The sequence below is a fragment of the Neophocaena asiaeorientalis genome, unplaced genomic scaffold (genome assembly GCF_003031525.2).
Source record: "Neophocaena asiaeorientalis asiaeorientalis breed wild unplaced genomic scaffold, Neophocaena_asiaeorientalis_V1.1 scaffold78, whole genome shotgun sequence".
NCBI lineage: Eukaryota > Metazoa > Chordata > Mammalia > Artiodactyla > Phocoenidae > Neophocaena > Neophocaena asiaeorientalis.
Window position 1 is genome coordinate 1,124,322 of NW_020175018.1, and position 12,347 is coordinate 1,136,668.

Below are 12,347 nucleotides of genomic sequence, written 5' to 3' on the forward strand. Positions count from 1 at the left end.
CGACGTTGGGCAACCATCACCACTGTCTACTTGCAGAACATTTTCATCATTTCAAAAGGAAACTCCGGGCTGCCCTGGTGGCGCAGTGGTTGAGAGTCCGCCTGCCGATGCAGGGGACGCGGGTTCGTGCCCCGGTCTGGGAAGATCCCACATGCCGCGGAGCGGCTGAGCCCGTGAGCCATGGCCGCTGAGCCTGTGTGTCCAGAGCCTGTGCTCCACAACGGGAGAGGCCACAACAGGGAGAGGCCACAACAGTGAGAGGCCTCTGTACTGCAAAAAAAAAAAAAAATCAAAAGGAAACTCCATACCCGAGAAGCCATCGCTCCCTGTTTCCACCTGCTCATACCCCTGGAAAACCACTAACCTGCTTTCTGTCGATGGCTTTGCCTGCTATGAATACTTCATATAAATGGAATCATACAATATATGACCCTTAGTGAACGACTGCTTTCATTTAGCATAATGTTTTCAAGGTTCATCCTTATAGCATGGACCAACACTGCATTCTTTTTTAGGACTGAATAGTATTTCATTGTATGGATAAACCAGATCTCGTTTATTCATTCTTCCATCGATGACATGTGGGTTGTTTCCATCTTTTGGTGATTAAGGATAGTGCTTCAACAGGAACAATTCTTACCTGTGAGATTCTTGAAAGAGGCCCCAACAATACCTGCTTTGGAAGAAGTGAGTGAGAATCTGGGAGACAGAGTTAACCAGAGTTAGTGAATAAATATACAAGACGCCCAGATGACTTTGAATTTCGGATAAACAATAAATATGTTTTTAGCATAAGTATGTCCCATTCAATATTTGGGACATACTTATACCTGCTGGACCTGAAACCCCTATCTCCTGACGCTTGGTTCAGAGTACTTTCTTCCTTAGCTTGTTCCTCCTCCCCTGGGACACTGGAGAAATCAGAACTTTTCCGCCCTTCTCATCTAAGAGAAAGAAGAAATCACGAGCAGTTGCGCCACATTTTAAAAACGTGTTGTCGGGCCTCCCTGGTGGCGCAGTGGTTAAGAATCCGCCTGCCAGTGCAGGGGACACGGGTTTGAGCCCTGATCTGGGAAGATCCCACGTGCCGTGGAGCAACTAAGCCCGTGCGCCACAACTACTGAGCCTGTGCTCTAGAGCCCACAAGCCACAACTACTGAAGCCCACGCGCCTAGAGCCCGTGCTCCGCAACAGGAGAAGCCACCGCAATGAGAAGCCCGCACACCACAACGAAGAGTAGCCCCCGCTCGCCGCAACTAGAGAAAGCCCACGAGCAGCAACAAAGACCCAACGCGGCCAAAAAATAAATTAATTAATTAAAAAAAAAAAAGCTAGCTGTAAGTTTCTAGGTCATCAGTCCACAGGCAGCTGGGTCTTCTCTACCCTCCCCACCCTGACACCTACCCCAGACAGTGAGCCCTGGGAGCCACTGCCCTGCGGTAGCTCCAAACTTCCACCCATGGAGCCCAGGATTCATGGTCTGGAAGAGCTTGGAGATTCCCATGCCTCCAAGTCCACCCTCCTGTTTGACAAAGGTAGCAACTGAAGTCCACTGAAGTACCCGAGGTCACCTGGTGAGGCCAAGGCAAAGCTGTGACTCAACCCCAGGACTGCTGACGGCAGTGTTATGTGCATGAGGCCAGTGGTCCTCAGTGTGGCGCCCTGGGATTACCAGGACAGCAGCACCAGGGGCTGGTGACCAGCACAAAATTTTCGATCCCTTCCCAAACCGACTGAATCACAAACCCCGAGGGGCCCTGCAATCTGCGTCTTAACAAGCCTCCCTGAAGACCCTAGTACAAGCTCAAGTACCAAGAATCATGACCCTGCACTATTTCCTTAATCTGGAAAATGACTTTCCGACACTGAAGAAAAAAACAACAACAACTTGGAAATGAGATGAGAATGTTCTTTTCATTTCTTTGACTGACAGTTAATCAAAAATGAAATTGAGGCAGCATGGCCCATTTCCTGAATCATTTCCTGAGGTCTGCCGGATATCACCACAGCCAAAGAGTTTGCCCAGCTGTTCCATCATGCTTCCCGTGTTGCAGAGGGGAAAAGGTCAATCACTTTAATGTCTGTTTTCCCCATCGGAAGCTCTGTGAGGGAAGGAGATGCAGCTTGTTCTCTGCTGTAGCCGCAGAGCACAGCATGTCGAAGGCACTCGATCTTGTGGAAGGACTCCCCGCAAGAACTACCATTTTTATTTCCTTGACAGGTGTTTATCAGCGGCACCTTCCTTTTGTCAAGCCATGTGCGGGCACTGGAGTTATGATGGATCTGAGAGTTTGTCTGAGGGGCTCTGAGTCTGGCAGAGGCAGCTAGAGAGGCTGGACCTTGTGTGGTTAAGGGTTAGGAAACCAGGGAGCAGGAGACCAAGTGTGGGGTTAGGGAAGCAAAAAGGGGGCACCACAGAGCCCAGTGTCAGCTTGGGGAGGATAGTCAGGAGGTGACACTATAATCAAGGTCCCAGAGAAACGGAACCAATGCGATGTGTGTGTATGTGAGCATGTGTGCGTGCACGCCTGTGTGTGTGTGTGTGTGCGTGCACGCCTGTGTGTGTGTGTGTGCGTAAGAGATTTATTACAAGGAGTTGGCTCACATGATTATGATGGCTGATGAGTTCCAAGATTTGCAGGGTGAACTGGCCAGCTCCAGACCCAGGAGAGCGAATGGTGTAGTTCCATTCCAAAGGCTGGCAGGCTCAGGACCCAGGAATGACCAAAGGCAGGAAAAGACTGATACCCATCTCGAGCAGTCAGGCCAGAGGAATTCTCTCTTACTTGGCCTTTTGATTCTATTCAGGCCCTCAGTAGATTAGATGCGGCTCACCCACATGCGAGAGGGCTATGTGCTTTGCTCAGTCTACCCATTCAAATGTGAATCTCCTCCAAAACACCCTCACTGACACAGCCAGGATGTTGAACCAAGTATCTGGGTACCCCGTGGCTCAGTTACGTCAACATAAAATTAACCATCAGGGGCTTCCCTGGTGGCGCAGTGGTTGAGAGTCCGCCTGCCGATGCAGGGGACGCGGGTTCGTGCCCCGGTCCGGGAGGATCCCACATGCCGCGGAGCGGCTGGGCCCGTGAGCCATGGCCACTGAGCCTGCGCGTCAGGAGCCTGTGCTCCACAACGGGAGAGGCCACAACAGTGAGAGGCCTGCGTACCGCAGGGGAAGGGTCAGGGGAAGCCTGGAGTACTGGGCTGGGAATAGGACAAGCCACAGGTTTGCACAGAAGAGCAGGGTGTGCGTTGGCCAGGTTAAGTTTGTGCTGTGATGGGGCACTGGAGTGGAGCTGTCCAGGGGCAGCTGGCTGAGCTGGGAGGACAGGAAAGAGGTCTGTGCACCATTCGGGGCCCTGGAGAGTCAGCAGCTTTGATGACATGGAAGGTGAGAGAGTCAGGAAGAAGGGCCAGAGGGGAAGGAGAAGAGGGGCTGTGTTAGAGCCATGGTGCTCAGCAGTCTCAGTCCGGTCTCCATTCCAGGAGGCCTCTGTGACCTGGCTGGGGAAGCCACTGAAGCTGGGCCAGCTCATTCCCAGCAAGGGTAAGTAGGAATTTGTCAGGGACACAAGGCAGCTCTTCCCCAGCTGGCAGCCCCACGGTTCCCAATCTCCCATTGCACAACCCAGTGTCCAGAAACAGCCACGGTGGACTTCCAGGGGAAACCCCAGGCCTGTGTTCGCTCTGTCCACAGTGAAGCAAGCCCCAGCCAGGGACAGTCACATCTCATGATGACCAGCAGCCTGGTGCTGGGAAAGTGAGAGAGGGACGGGCAAGAAGGGGAGAGGCTGGCAGGTGGATTCTGGTCTCAGCTTCCTGACTGTGACATGGCCTTGAGTGGGTCATTCTCTCTCTCTGGGCCTCAGTTTTTCTCCCAGGAAAATGGGAGTGACATGTCCTTCCCTGCTTTCCAACCACAGACCAGGCCATTGTTCCATACTAGTTGGATGAACCGGGTGAAATTGAATGATACTCAACTGCTTTCTGACCTACAAAATCCACAGTTTCACAGACTCACAGACATGGAGAACAGACTTCTGGCTGCCAAGGGGTCGGAGGGAGGGAGAGGGATAGACTGGGAATTTGGGGTTGGTAGATGCAAACTATTACATTTAGAAGGGGTACACAACAAGGTCCTAATATATAGCACAGGGAACTATAGTCAATATCCTGTGATAAACCATAATGGAAAAGAATATATAAAAAGAATGTCTGTACGTGTATAACTGAGTCACTTTGCTGTACAGCAGAGATGGGCACAACTTGTAAATCATCTTCAGTGAAAATAAATAAATAAATAATTTAAAATCCACAGTTTCATATGGTTCAACCCTTAATAGCACCTTTCAAAATAATAGTGGCTGCAATTCCTTGCACACTTTCCATGAACCAGGAGCCGTGTTGAGTGTAATCCGTATTCATCTCAGGCACAACCCTCAGGGGCAAGTTTTACCACCCTGGCTCTTCCGATGGGGGAACTAAAGTCCAAAGAGGTTACATAAGTTGCCCAAGATCACAAAACAGGATGCGAATTTGAGCAAATGTTTTTTGGTATTTCCTCAGCCCAGACACAAAGTTCCTAATTTGGACTGTTTGCTCTGCCCGTGTATTTTTGTGGTTGCTCACGTAGATAAGATCACGAATTAGTCGTCAGACACAGAGCTTAGCCCTGGCCTTGTATAAAATGGCCAGAAATCTGTATAAAGTGGTTTTCTCAGAAAGTGAACCATTTCAAAATGGTGCATTTCCCTAATTATAGAAACCTCATCTTTTCACCCTGTTACCTTACCCTCCTGGGCCACTGGTTTTCTCAAGTATCTAATGGGGAAAATATCCTATTTTCCTGAATCTAATATAGACATAGTTTTGCATTTTGATGTCTTTAGAAGTAGGATGTAACCTGCAATCACTGAAGTGTTTATATAATGCAGGAATCTGTCTTTCCTTCCTCACCACCCCAGCTTGTCATTAAACAGATGGTGATGGTTATTATAATAGAAGGACGCTTAGAAGCAAGTTTGTTTCATCTGATATTTAGTTCGTCTAAATGTGAACTGATTGACTATGCATAGCAATCCAATGAAGTGGAGTTTATTATTATTATCCATATTTTACAAGTAGGGAAATTGAGGCACAGAGAAGTTAGGTAACTTGCCCAAGGTCACACAGTTAGCAAGTGGTAGAACCAGGACAACCCTTTACCAGCATCGTACACTGCCCTGATTGCTTTTCTGTCTCTTTCCTGCCAAACTTCTCTTGACATTGTGCCAGGGACAGATAGGCAGGCTGGGGAGGGCTGCCCAAGACTTCAATTCATGGAGGTACTAAAGCATCCTTAAAATGGAAGAAGATAGGGGAAATTGTACTGTGTCAGGGTGAGTACTGGGTGTGCTTGGAGAAACTACTTGGCTAGCCTCTTGGGAGGAGAGTGAGAAGCCCCTCAAGGGGCAGCCTGAGGCTGAGGACGGTGAGGACCACTCACTCCTTCCCAGGGGAGGCGCTCCGCTTACTCACTCTAAGGGAAAACTTTCATTTCTCTCTCCTCTGCTCACTAGACTTCTGGCCACCAAGTGTGTGGATTTCCTCCGACACCAAGTGGTTCTCTGACTCTCCAGACACCAACTGGGTGTCCTACGCTTCAGTTCAGTTCTGACGCTGTTACTGAGCCAAACTTGGGTCTACTTGCCCCACATGCAGCAAAGCCAATCTACTGACACCAGGTTGCGGTGAAGCGAAGTCCAGCGTTTATTGCAGGTGCTAAGCAAGGAGAATGGGCAGCTCATGCTCAAAAGACTGGAACTTCCCAATGGCTTTCAGGCAAGGGTTTTAAAAGAAAGTGTTAGGGGAGAGGGTCTTAGGATGGATGATCAGCTCGTGGACCTTCTTCTGATTGGTTGATGGTGAGGTAACAGGGGGATGTTTCAGGAATCTCTATCATCAGCCTTCTGATTCCAACTAGTTTGGGGTCTACATGCTTGTGGTCAGCATGTAGTCTCCATCCTCCACCTGGGTGCAGGTCTTAGTTTCTGCAGAACCACTCAAACATATGTATCAGATTGTTATCTACAACCCTTCAGGAGGACTGCTTGAGCCTCCTCTTTGGAACTCGGGGAAGGCTTAGGAAGGTCCTTCATTTCAGCAAGCAAGAAACAGGGGACAGGTCTTCCCTGGTGGTTCAGTGGTTAAGAATCCGCCTGCCAATGCAGGGGACATGGGTTCGAACCCTGGTCTGGGAAGATCCCACATGACGTGGAACAACTAAGCCCGTGTGCCACAACTACTGAGCCTGCGCTCTAGAGCCCATGAGCCACAACTATTGAGCCCAAGTGCTGCAACTACTGAAGCCTCGCACCTAGAGCCCGTGTTCTGCAACAAGAGAAGCCACTGCAACGAGAAGCCTGTGCACCGCAACGAAGAGTAGCCCCTGCTCGCCACAACTAGAGAAAGCCCACACACAGCAATGAAGATCCAGTGCAGCCAAAAATAAATAAACAAACAAACAAACAAATAAATAAATAAATATTAAAGGAAAAAAAGAAACAGGGGCCATGAAGAGGCTTTTGTACCGAGGAAGACCCTGCAGGGTCCTGCTCAGTTCCAGTCTCCCCTTTTCTTTGTTACTCCTCAATCCCAAGGGGAACGGGCTGCACAAGAAAGGAAATAAAATTTTGGATAGAGAAATTAATCATAAACTCAGTAAGTTTTAGGGGCACGCGGTTTCAGCGCTAACCAGAGTTGAGTTAGCATCAGATCCTGCAGATTAAGGGCTCAGTCCCCCAAGACTGTCCCCATTTCAGATGCCAATCACAAATCCAGGTTGTCACCTGTGCTTCTGACTGACCAGCTGTAAATCAGAGGTTCCTACAACCCTCTCTCTTTGGGTTTGGCCATTTACTAGAACAGCTCACAGAACTCAGGAGAATCGTTTACTTACTAGATTACCAGTTTAGTATAAAAGGATACAACTCAGGAATAGTCAGATAGCAGAGATGCATAGGGCAAGGTATGTGGGAAAGGGCATGGAGCTTCCAGGCCCTCTTTGGATTGCAGCTAAAATAGAAATGAAGTTTTTCTTCTCCTGAGAACAAGGAAAGTAAAGGGAACAGAGAAGAAACATAAACGGGCCTGAAAGAGTTAATCACTCCTAGCTTTACTTTAACTGTTACTAATCTGTAGTATCTGTAACTAGATCTGTCCTTCACAAAGCTAGCCTCTGTGTGAATTACATCCTTCACAAATCACTCCCTAACTCTCTCTGTGAATTCTAGTGTTTATTCTCCCTACACACTCTTGTAGCAAATCACCCCTTGTAGCTGTTTGCATTTCAGAAAGAAGGTCACAGGCTGATAACCCAGAGTCAAACAATTATCGGATTGCCTGACGCCAGCGGTGGTTGTTTTGAAATAATGCAAGAAGAAGAATGCAAGACCTTCACCATTTTGAGCCTTATCACTCACTTCGGACTGTGAACTCCACCTATAAGAACCCCTGTAATTCCCGGGGGGGGGGGGGGGGGCACAGTTCTTGAGGCTGTGTTTTCCCCTTTTGCCTGGCAAAGGAATAAAGCCATCTCTCTTATCTTCCAAAATCTCTGTCTCCGTATTTCTGTTTGGCATCGCGCACAGAGAGTCGAGATTTTGGCAACAGGATTGGCCACCTATTCAGCACCTCCACATGTTCCTCAACCTGGAAGCTCTCCAAATCCCATCATTTAGCACTTTACTGAAAGCATCATTACGTGAGCATGGTTGATTAAATCACTGGTCGTCATTAGTGACCAAGTCAATCTCCGGCACCAGTTCCTTTCCCAGAGGTGAGGGTGTGGGTCTGAAAGTTCCAACCCTCTAATCACAAAGTTGGTTCCCCTGATAACCAGCTCCCATCCTGAGTCTATCCAGGAGCCCCCACCCAAGAGACATCTTATTAGCATACAAAAAGACAAGTATCACTTTGGAGAGCCCAAGAGTGTTATGAGCTGTGTGCCAGGAAAGGGAGGTAGAGACCAAGTATATTGTATTACAGTAAGCCCCTACATATAAATGAGTTCCGTTCTGAGAGCATGTTCATTAAGTTCCATTTGTTCGTAAGTCCACAAAGTTAGCCTAGGTACCCAGCTAACACAATCGGCTATATAGTGCTGTACTGTAGTAGGTTTATAATACTTTTCACACAAATAATACATAAAAAACAAACAAAAAATAAAGAAAACACTTTTCATCTTACAGTACGGTACCTTGAAAAGTACAGCAGTACCCTACAACAGCTGGCATCCAGGGGCTGGCATCGAGTGAACAGGCAAGGAGAGTTACTGACTGGAGGAGGGAGAGGGGGTGGGAGATGGTAGAGCTGAAGGATCGTCAGCAACAGGAGACGGAGGGCAAGCTGCAGTTTCACTCAGGCCTGACATGGATGGAACGCACGTTCGCATGTTTGAAAGTTCACAACTTGAAAGTTCGTATGTAGGGGACTTAGACTTACTGTATATCACACTCACTGTCTGTGGTTTTGCTTCAAGAGGCATGCAGGTTAGGCCAGAGCTGAATTGCTCTGGGTAAAAGCAAGACGGGGTCCTGCTCCTTACTGACCCTCCCTGTTCAGCCTTCCCCCACATAGGCAACCCTAGCATTTCTTCGCATGAACAAAGGAAAGGCCCAAAGACCATTGGTCTAAATACCTAAACGTTATAAATCAAAAGTTTTAAAATAAAGCTGACTCTTTACAATTTAAGTTTTGGAAATTTAATCAATGGATTAAGTCTTGTTCAAAAATTTTATAAAGCTGTAAATTATTCACAATGCTAGCATTCAACCTCTAGCAGCTGATTTCAAGAATCAGATTCATGCCTAATGTGTGTTCCATCTACCTACACATGAATTTAACAGGAATACGAATGATTTCATATTGCAAAATATCTCTCAGCTACCATGTGCAACTCTTGCAAATACTGCCTATTTCTAAATCAGGAGGGCCTCCCCAAATACACGTTGCAAAAAACCAAAAAATGGATTCTCAGTACCATTGGGAAGCAAGAGCTAATGTGGCAAGAACTTACTGCCTTTATGCTGAGAGGGAAGAATGCCTTCCCTTTCTGTTGTTGAACCCGAGTTCGTACGCCCCACACACAGTGAGGCCAAACTGAAATGTCAGAGTCTGGAGCAGGGAAAGGTTTACTAATCGAGGAGGTGTCAACACAGAAGATGGGAGACCTAGACTTGTCTCAAATCCATCTCATTAGCTGGCTGGGGCACAAGGTTTTTAAAGGCAAGGAGGGTAAATGGGAGAGGGTTGTTTTTTTTGTTTTTCTTACATCTTTATTGGAGTATAATTGCTTTACAATGGTGTGTTAGTTTCTGCTTTATAACAAAGTGAATCAGTTATCCATATACATATGTTCCCATATCTCTTCCCTCTTGCGTCTCCCTCCCTCCCACCCTCCCTATCCCACCCCTCTAGGTGGTCACAAAGCACGGAGCTGATCTCCCTGTGCTATGCAGCTGCTTCCCACTAGCTATCTACCTTATGTTTGGTAGTGTATATATGTCCATGCCACTCTCTCGCTTTGTCACAGCTTACCCTTCCCCCTCCCCGTGTCCACAAGTCCATTCTCTAGTAGGTCTGTATCTTTATTCCTGTCTTATTCCTGTGTCTTTATTCCTAGGTTCTTCATGACATTTTTTTTTTCTTAAATTCCATATATACGTGTTAGCGGTTGTCGGATGTGTGATCAGTTCGTGGACCTTCTTCTGATTGGTTGGTAGTGAGGTAACAAGCGGATGTTTCAGAAATCTTTATCATCAACCTTCTGGTTCCAACTAGTTTGGGGTCTGTGTGCTTGTGGTCAGGATGTAGTCACCATCCTCCACCTGGGTTGGTGTCTTAGTTTCTGCAAAACAGATCAAAGATATGCGTCAGATCGTTACCAACATCCCTTCAGGAGGGAGGAGGAGTCCTGTGTCTCTATAGCCCTAATGATTAACTGCTTGAGCCAGCTCTTTGGGGCTCAGAGAAGGCCTAGGAGACTAAAGTCTCCCCTCCCCCATTTGGTTTTCTTTCTGTAAAGAAGAAACTTGTTTTGTTTTTTTTTTTTTGTTTTTAACCCAGGAGGGCCCCCGCAGGGTCCTGCCCAGTTTCATTACCTCTAAGTCCATTCAAATCCTCCCTGAATTCTGAAGTGGTGTCTGTCTACTTTATCAGCAGTACCATCACCCGCAAAGCCTCAGGACATTTGGATATAACGTCCAAACGCCTGATGTTTCAAGGATAGAGTACAAGATGGGAAGAATTTTTCCCCTGGGGTCTGAACACGGTTGGTTGTGACGAAGGATGCTTAGGGTTATGGGTCACCCTGTGCCGATACCAGGTACCAGATCCCAAGTGACAGAGGTGCTTGTGTGTTGCTGAATGAACTTTGCATGCGTGTGTCCTTGTATGTGTGTGTCTGTGTGTGTGTGGTATGTGAGGGCCTCCAAAGCTCTGGGTTGCAGGTAGGAGCCCCAGTGGCCCAGGTCTAAGGTGGTACTATCCCCACGTGGTGTTCAGCATCCCCATAAAATAGTGTCTTGAATCTGTGCCCAGTCCCATCATCTCACACCTGGACCATGCCACTGCCCAGCTGCTCTGCCAAGCTCTCCTGCTCTTGCCCTCCCCGTCCCCTGTTCACAAATCTGACTAGTCAACCCCCCTCCACCTCACTTAAAATTTTTCCGTTTCTCCCCAATACCCCCAGACTCCACTGCAAACTCCTCGGCCTGGCTTCCGTGCTCTGCAGCTCGGGTTCCCATCAACGTCCCCGAGCATCAGCCCCCATCACTCCGACCCTATCACAGGCTCCAGCCGCACAGGGCATCCCGGTCCTTCACATACCACACTCTCCCTCAGCTGCACTCTTCCCTCTTGAAGAGCTCCAGTCATGTTTGCAAGACTCCAATTAGAGCAATGCAAATTCAAAACACTAACTGAGCTGGCAAAACAAAAAAAAAAAAGAAGAAAAGAAAAGAAAAAGAAGGGAAATTCCAATTCTGACAAGGACGTAGAGAAAGAATCATTTCTGCATTGCGAGATTGGTGCAGCATTAAAAATCGTTAGTGTTCTTTGATTTATCACGTTTTTGTTTTCTCTCTTTTGGGGGAGAGGTTTTTGAAAATCAACTTGATTGAGGTATAATTGGCTTACAGTAAAATGCACACATTTTTGGTTTCCAGTTCAAAGAGTTTCACAAATATACATACGTGTGTAAACACCACCACAATGAAAATACAGAAAACATGGTCATCTACTTCAGAAAGTTCTCTCATGCCCCTTGGCGGTCGGATGACAAGGCAACCACGGATCTGATTTCTACCATTATAATTCGTTTTGGCTGTTCTAGAACTTTGTATAAATGGAATCATACAGTCCGTGCACTATTGAGTCTGGCTTCTTTGGTTCAGAATAATGTTTTTGAGATGCATTCATGCTGTTACATGTATCCGTAGTTCATTCCTTTTTGTTGCTAAGTAATATTCCATTGTATGAAAATGCCACTGTTTGTTTTTCCATTTTCCTGTTGGCGGATATCTGAATTGTTTCTAGTTTGGGGGCTATTTTATTTATTTATGTGTGTATCTGGGGGGCAATTTTAAATATTGCTAAAGTCTTGCATTTTAAAGACATATGTTTTTCTTTCTCTTGAAATAAATTTGGATGCTTTCTGACACATATCATCAGAGGAAAAATCACAACATAAAATGCTATAGACAGCTCTATCTCAATAAAGCTGGAAAAAAATAAAATAAAGTGCTATAAATATAAAGGGAGGACATGCTCAAGGAAGTTAGAATCCAAGAAGTGAATAAAAGGTTATGCATCCATTCAAATTACAACTGCTGACTATACTGGCACATGAAAAAGTATTCAAAATACATGAAATGAATAAGAATACAAAATTGTAAGCTTATCATAATAGTACTTTTGGAAAGTATTTATTTATTCGAATACAGATTTGACCCCGTCATGTAGAAATGCAACTGGGCAATGGTATTATTTATGCCATGGTATATACTGAGCGTCCACTACTTGCTGGGCACGGTCCCAGGGCTGGGAATATATGGGTGAAAAGAGAGGCGAGCCCATAGAGCAGGGAGTGGGGATATCGCAGAGATAATTTCCTGTTTTAGATACTGAGAGGTGATTCAAGTGAAACATTTACTGGAAATAGACATTCAACTTAGAAGCCCCTTTCTTCTGGAAAGGTCCCTGCCTCCAGGACCGGGTTGGGGGCCCTCTGGACTTTTGCTCTTTCACAGGTGTCACCACACTGAGTCGGAATTGATCCCACGTTTGCCCTCACCTCCCACCCC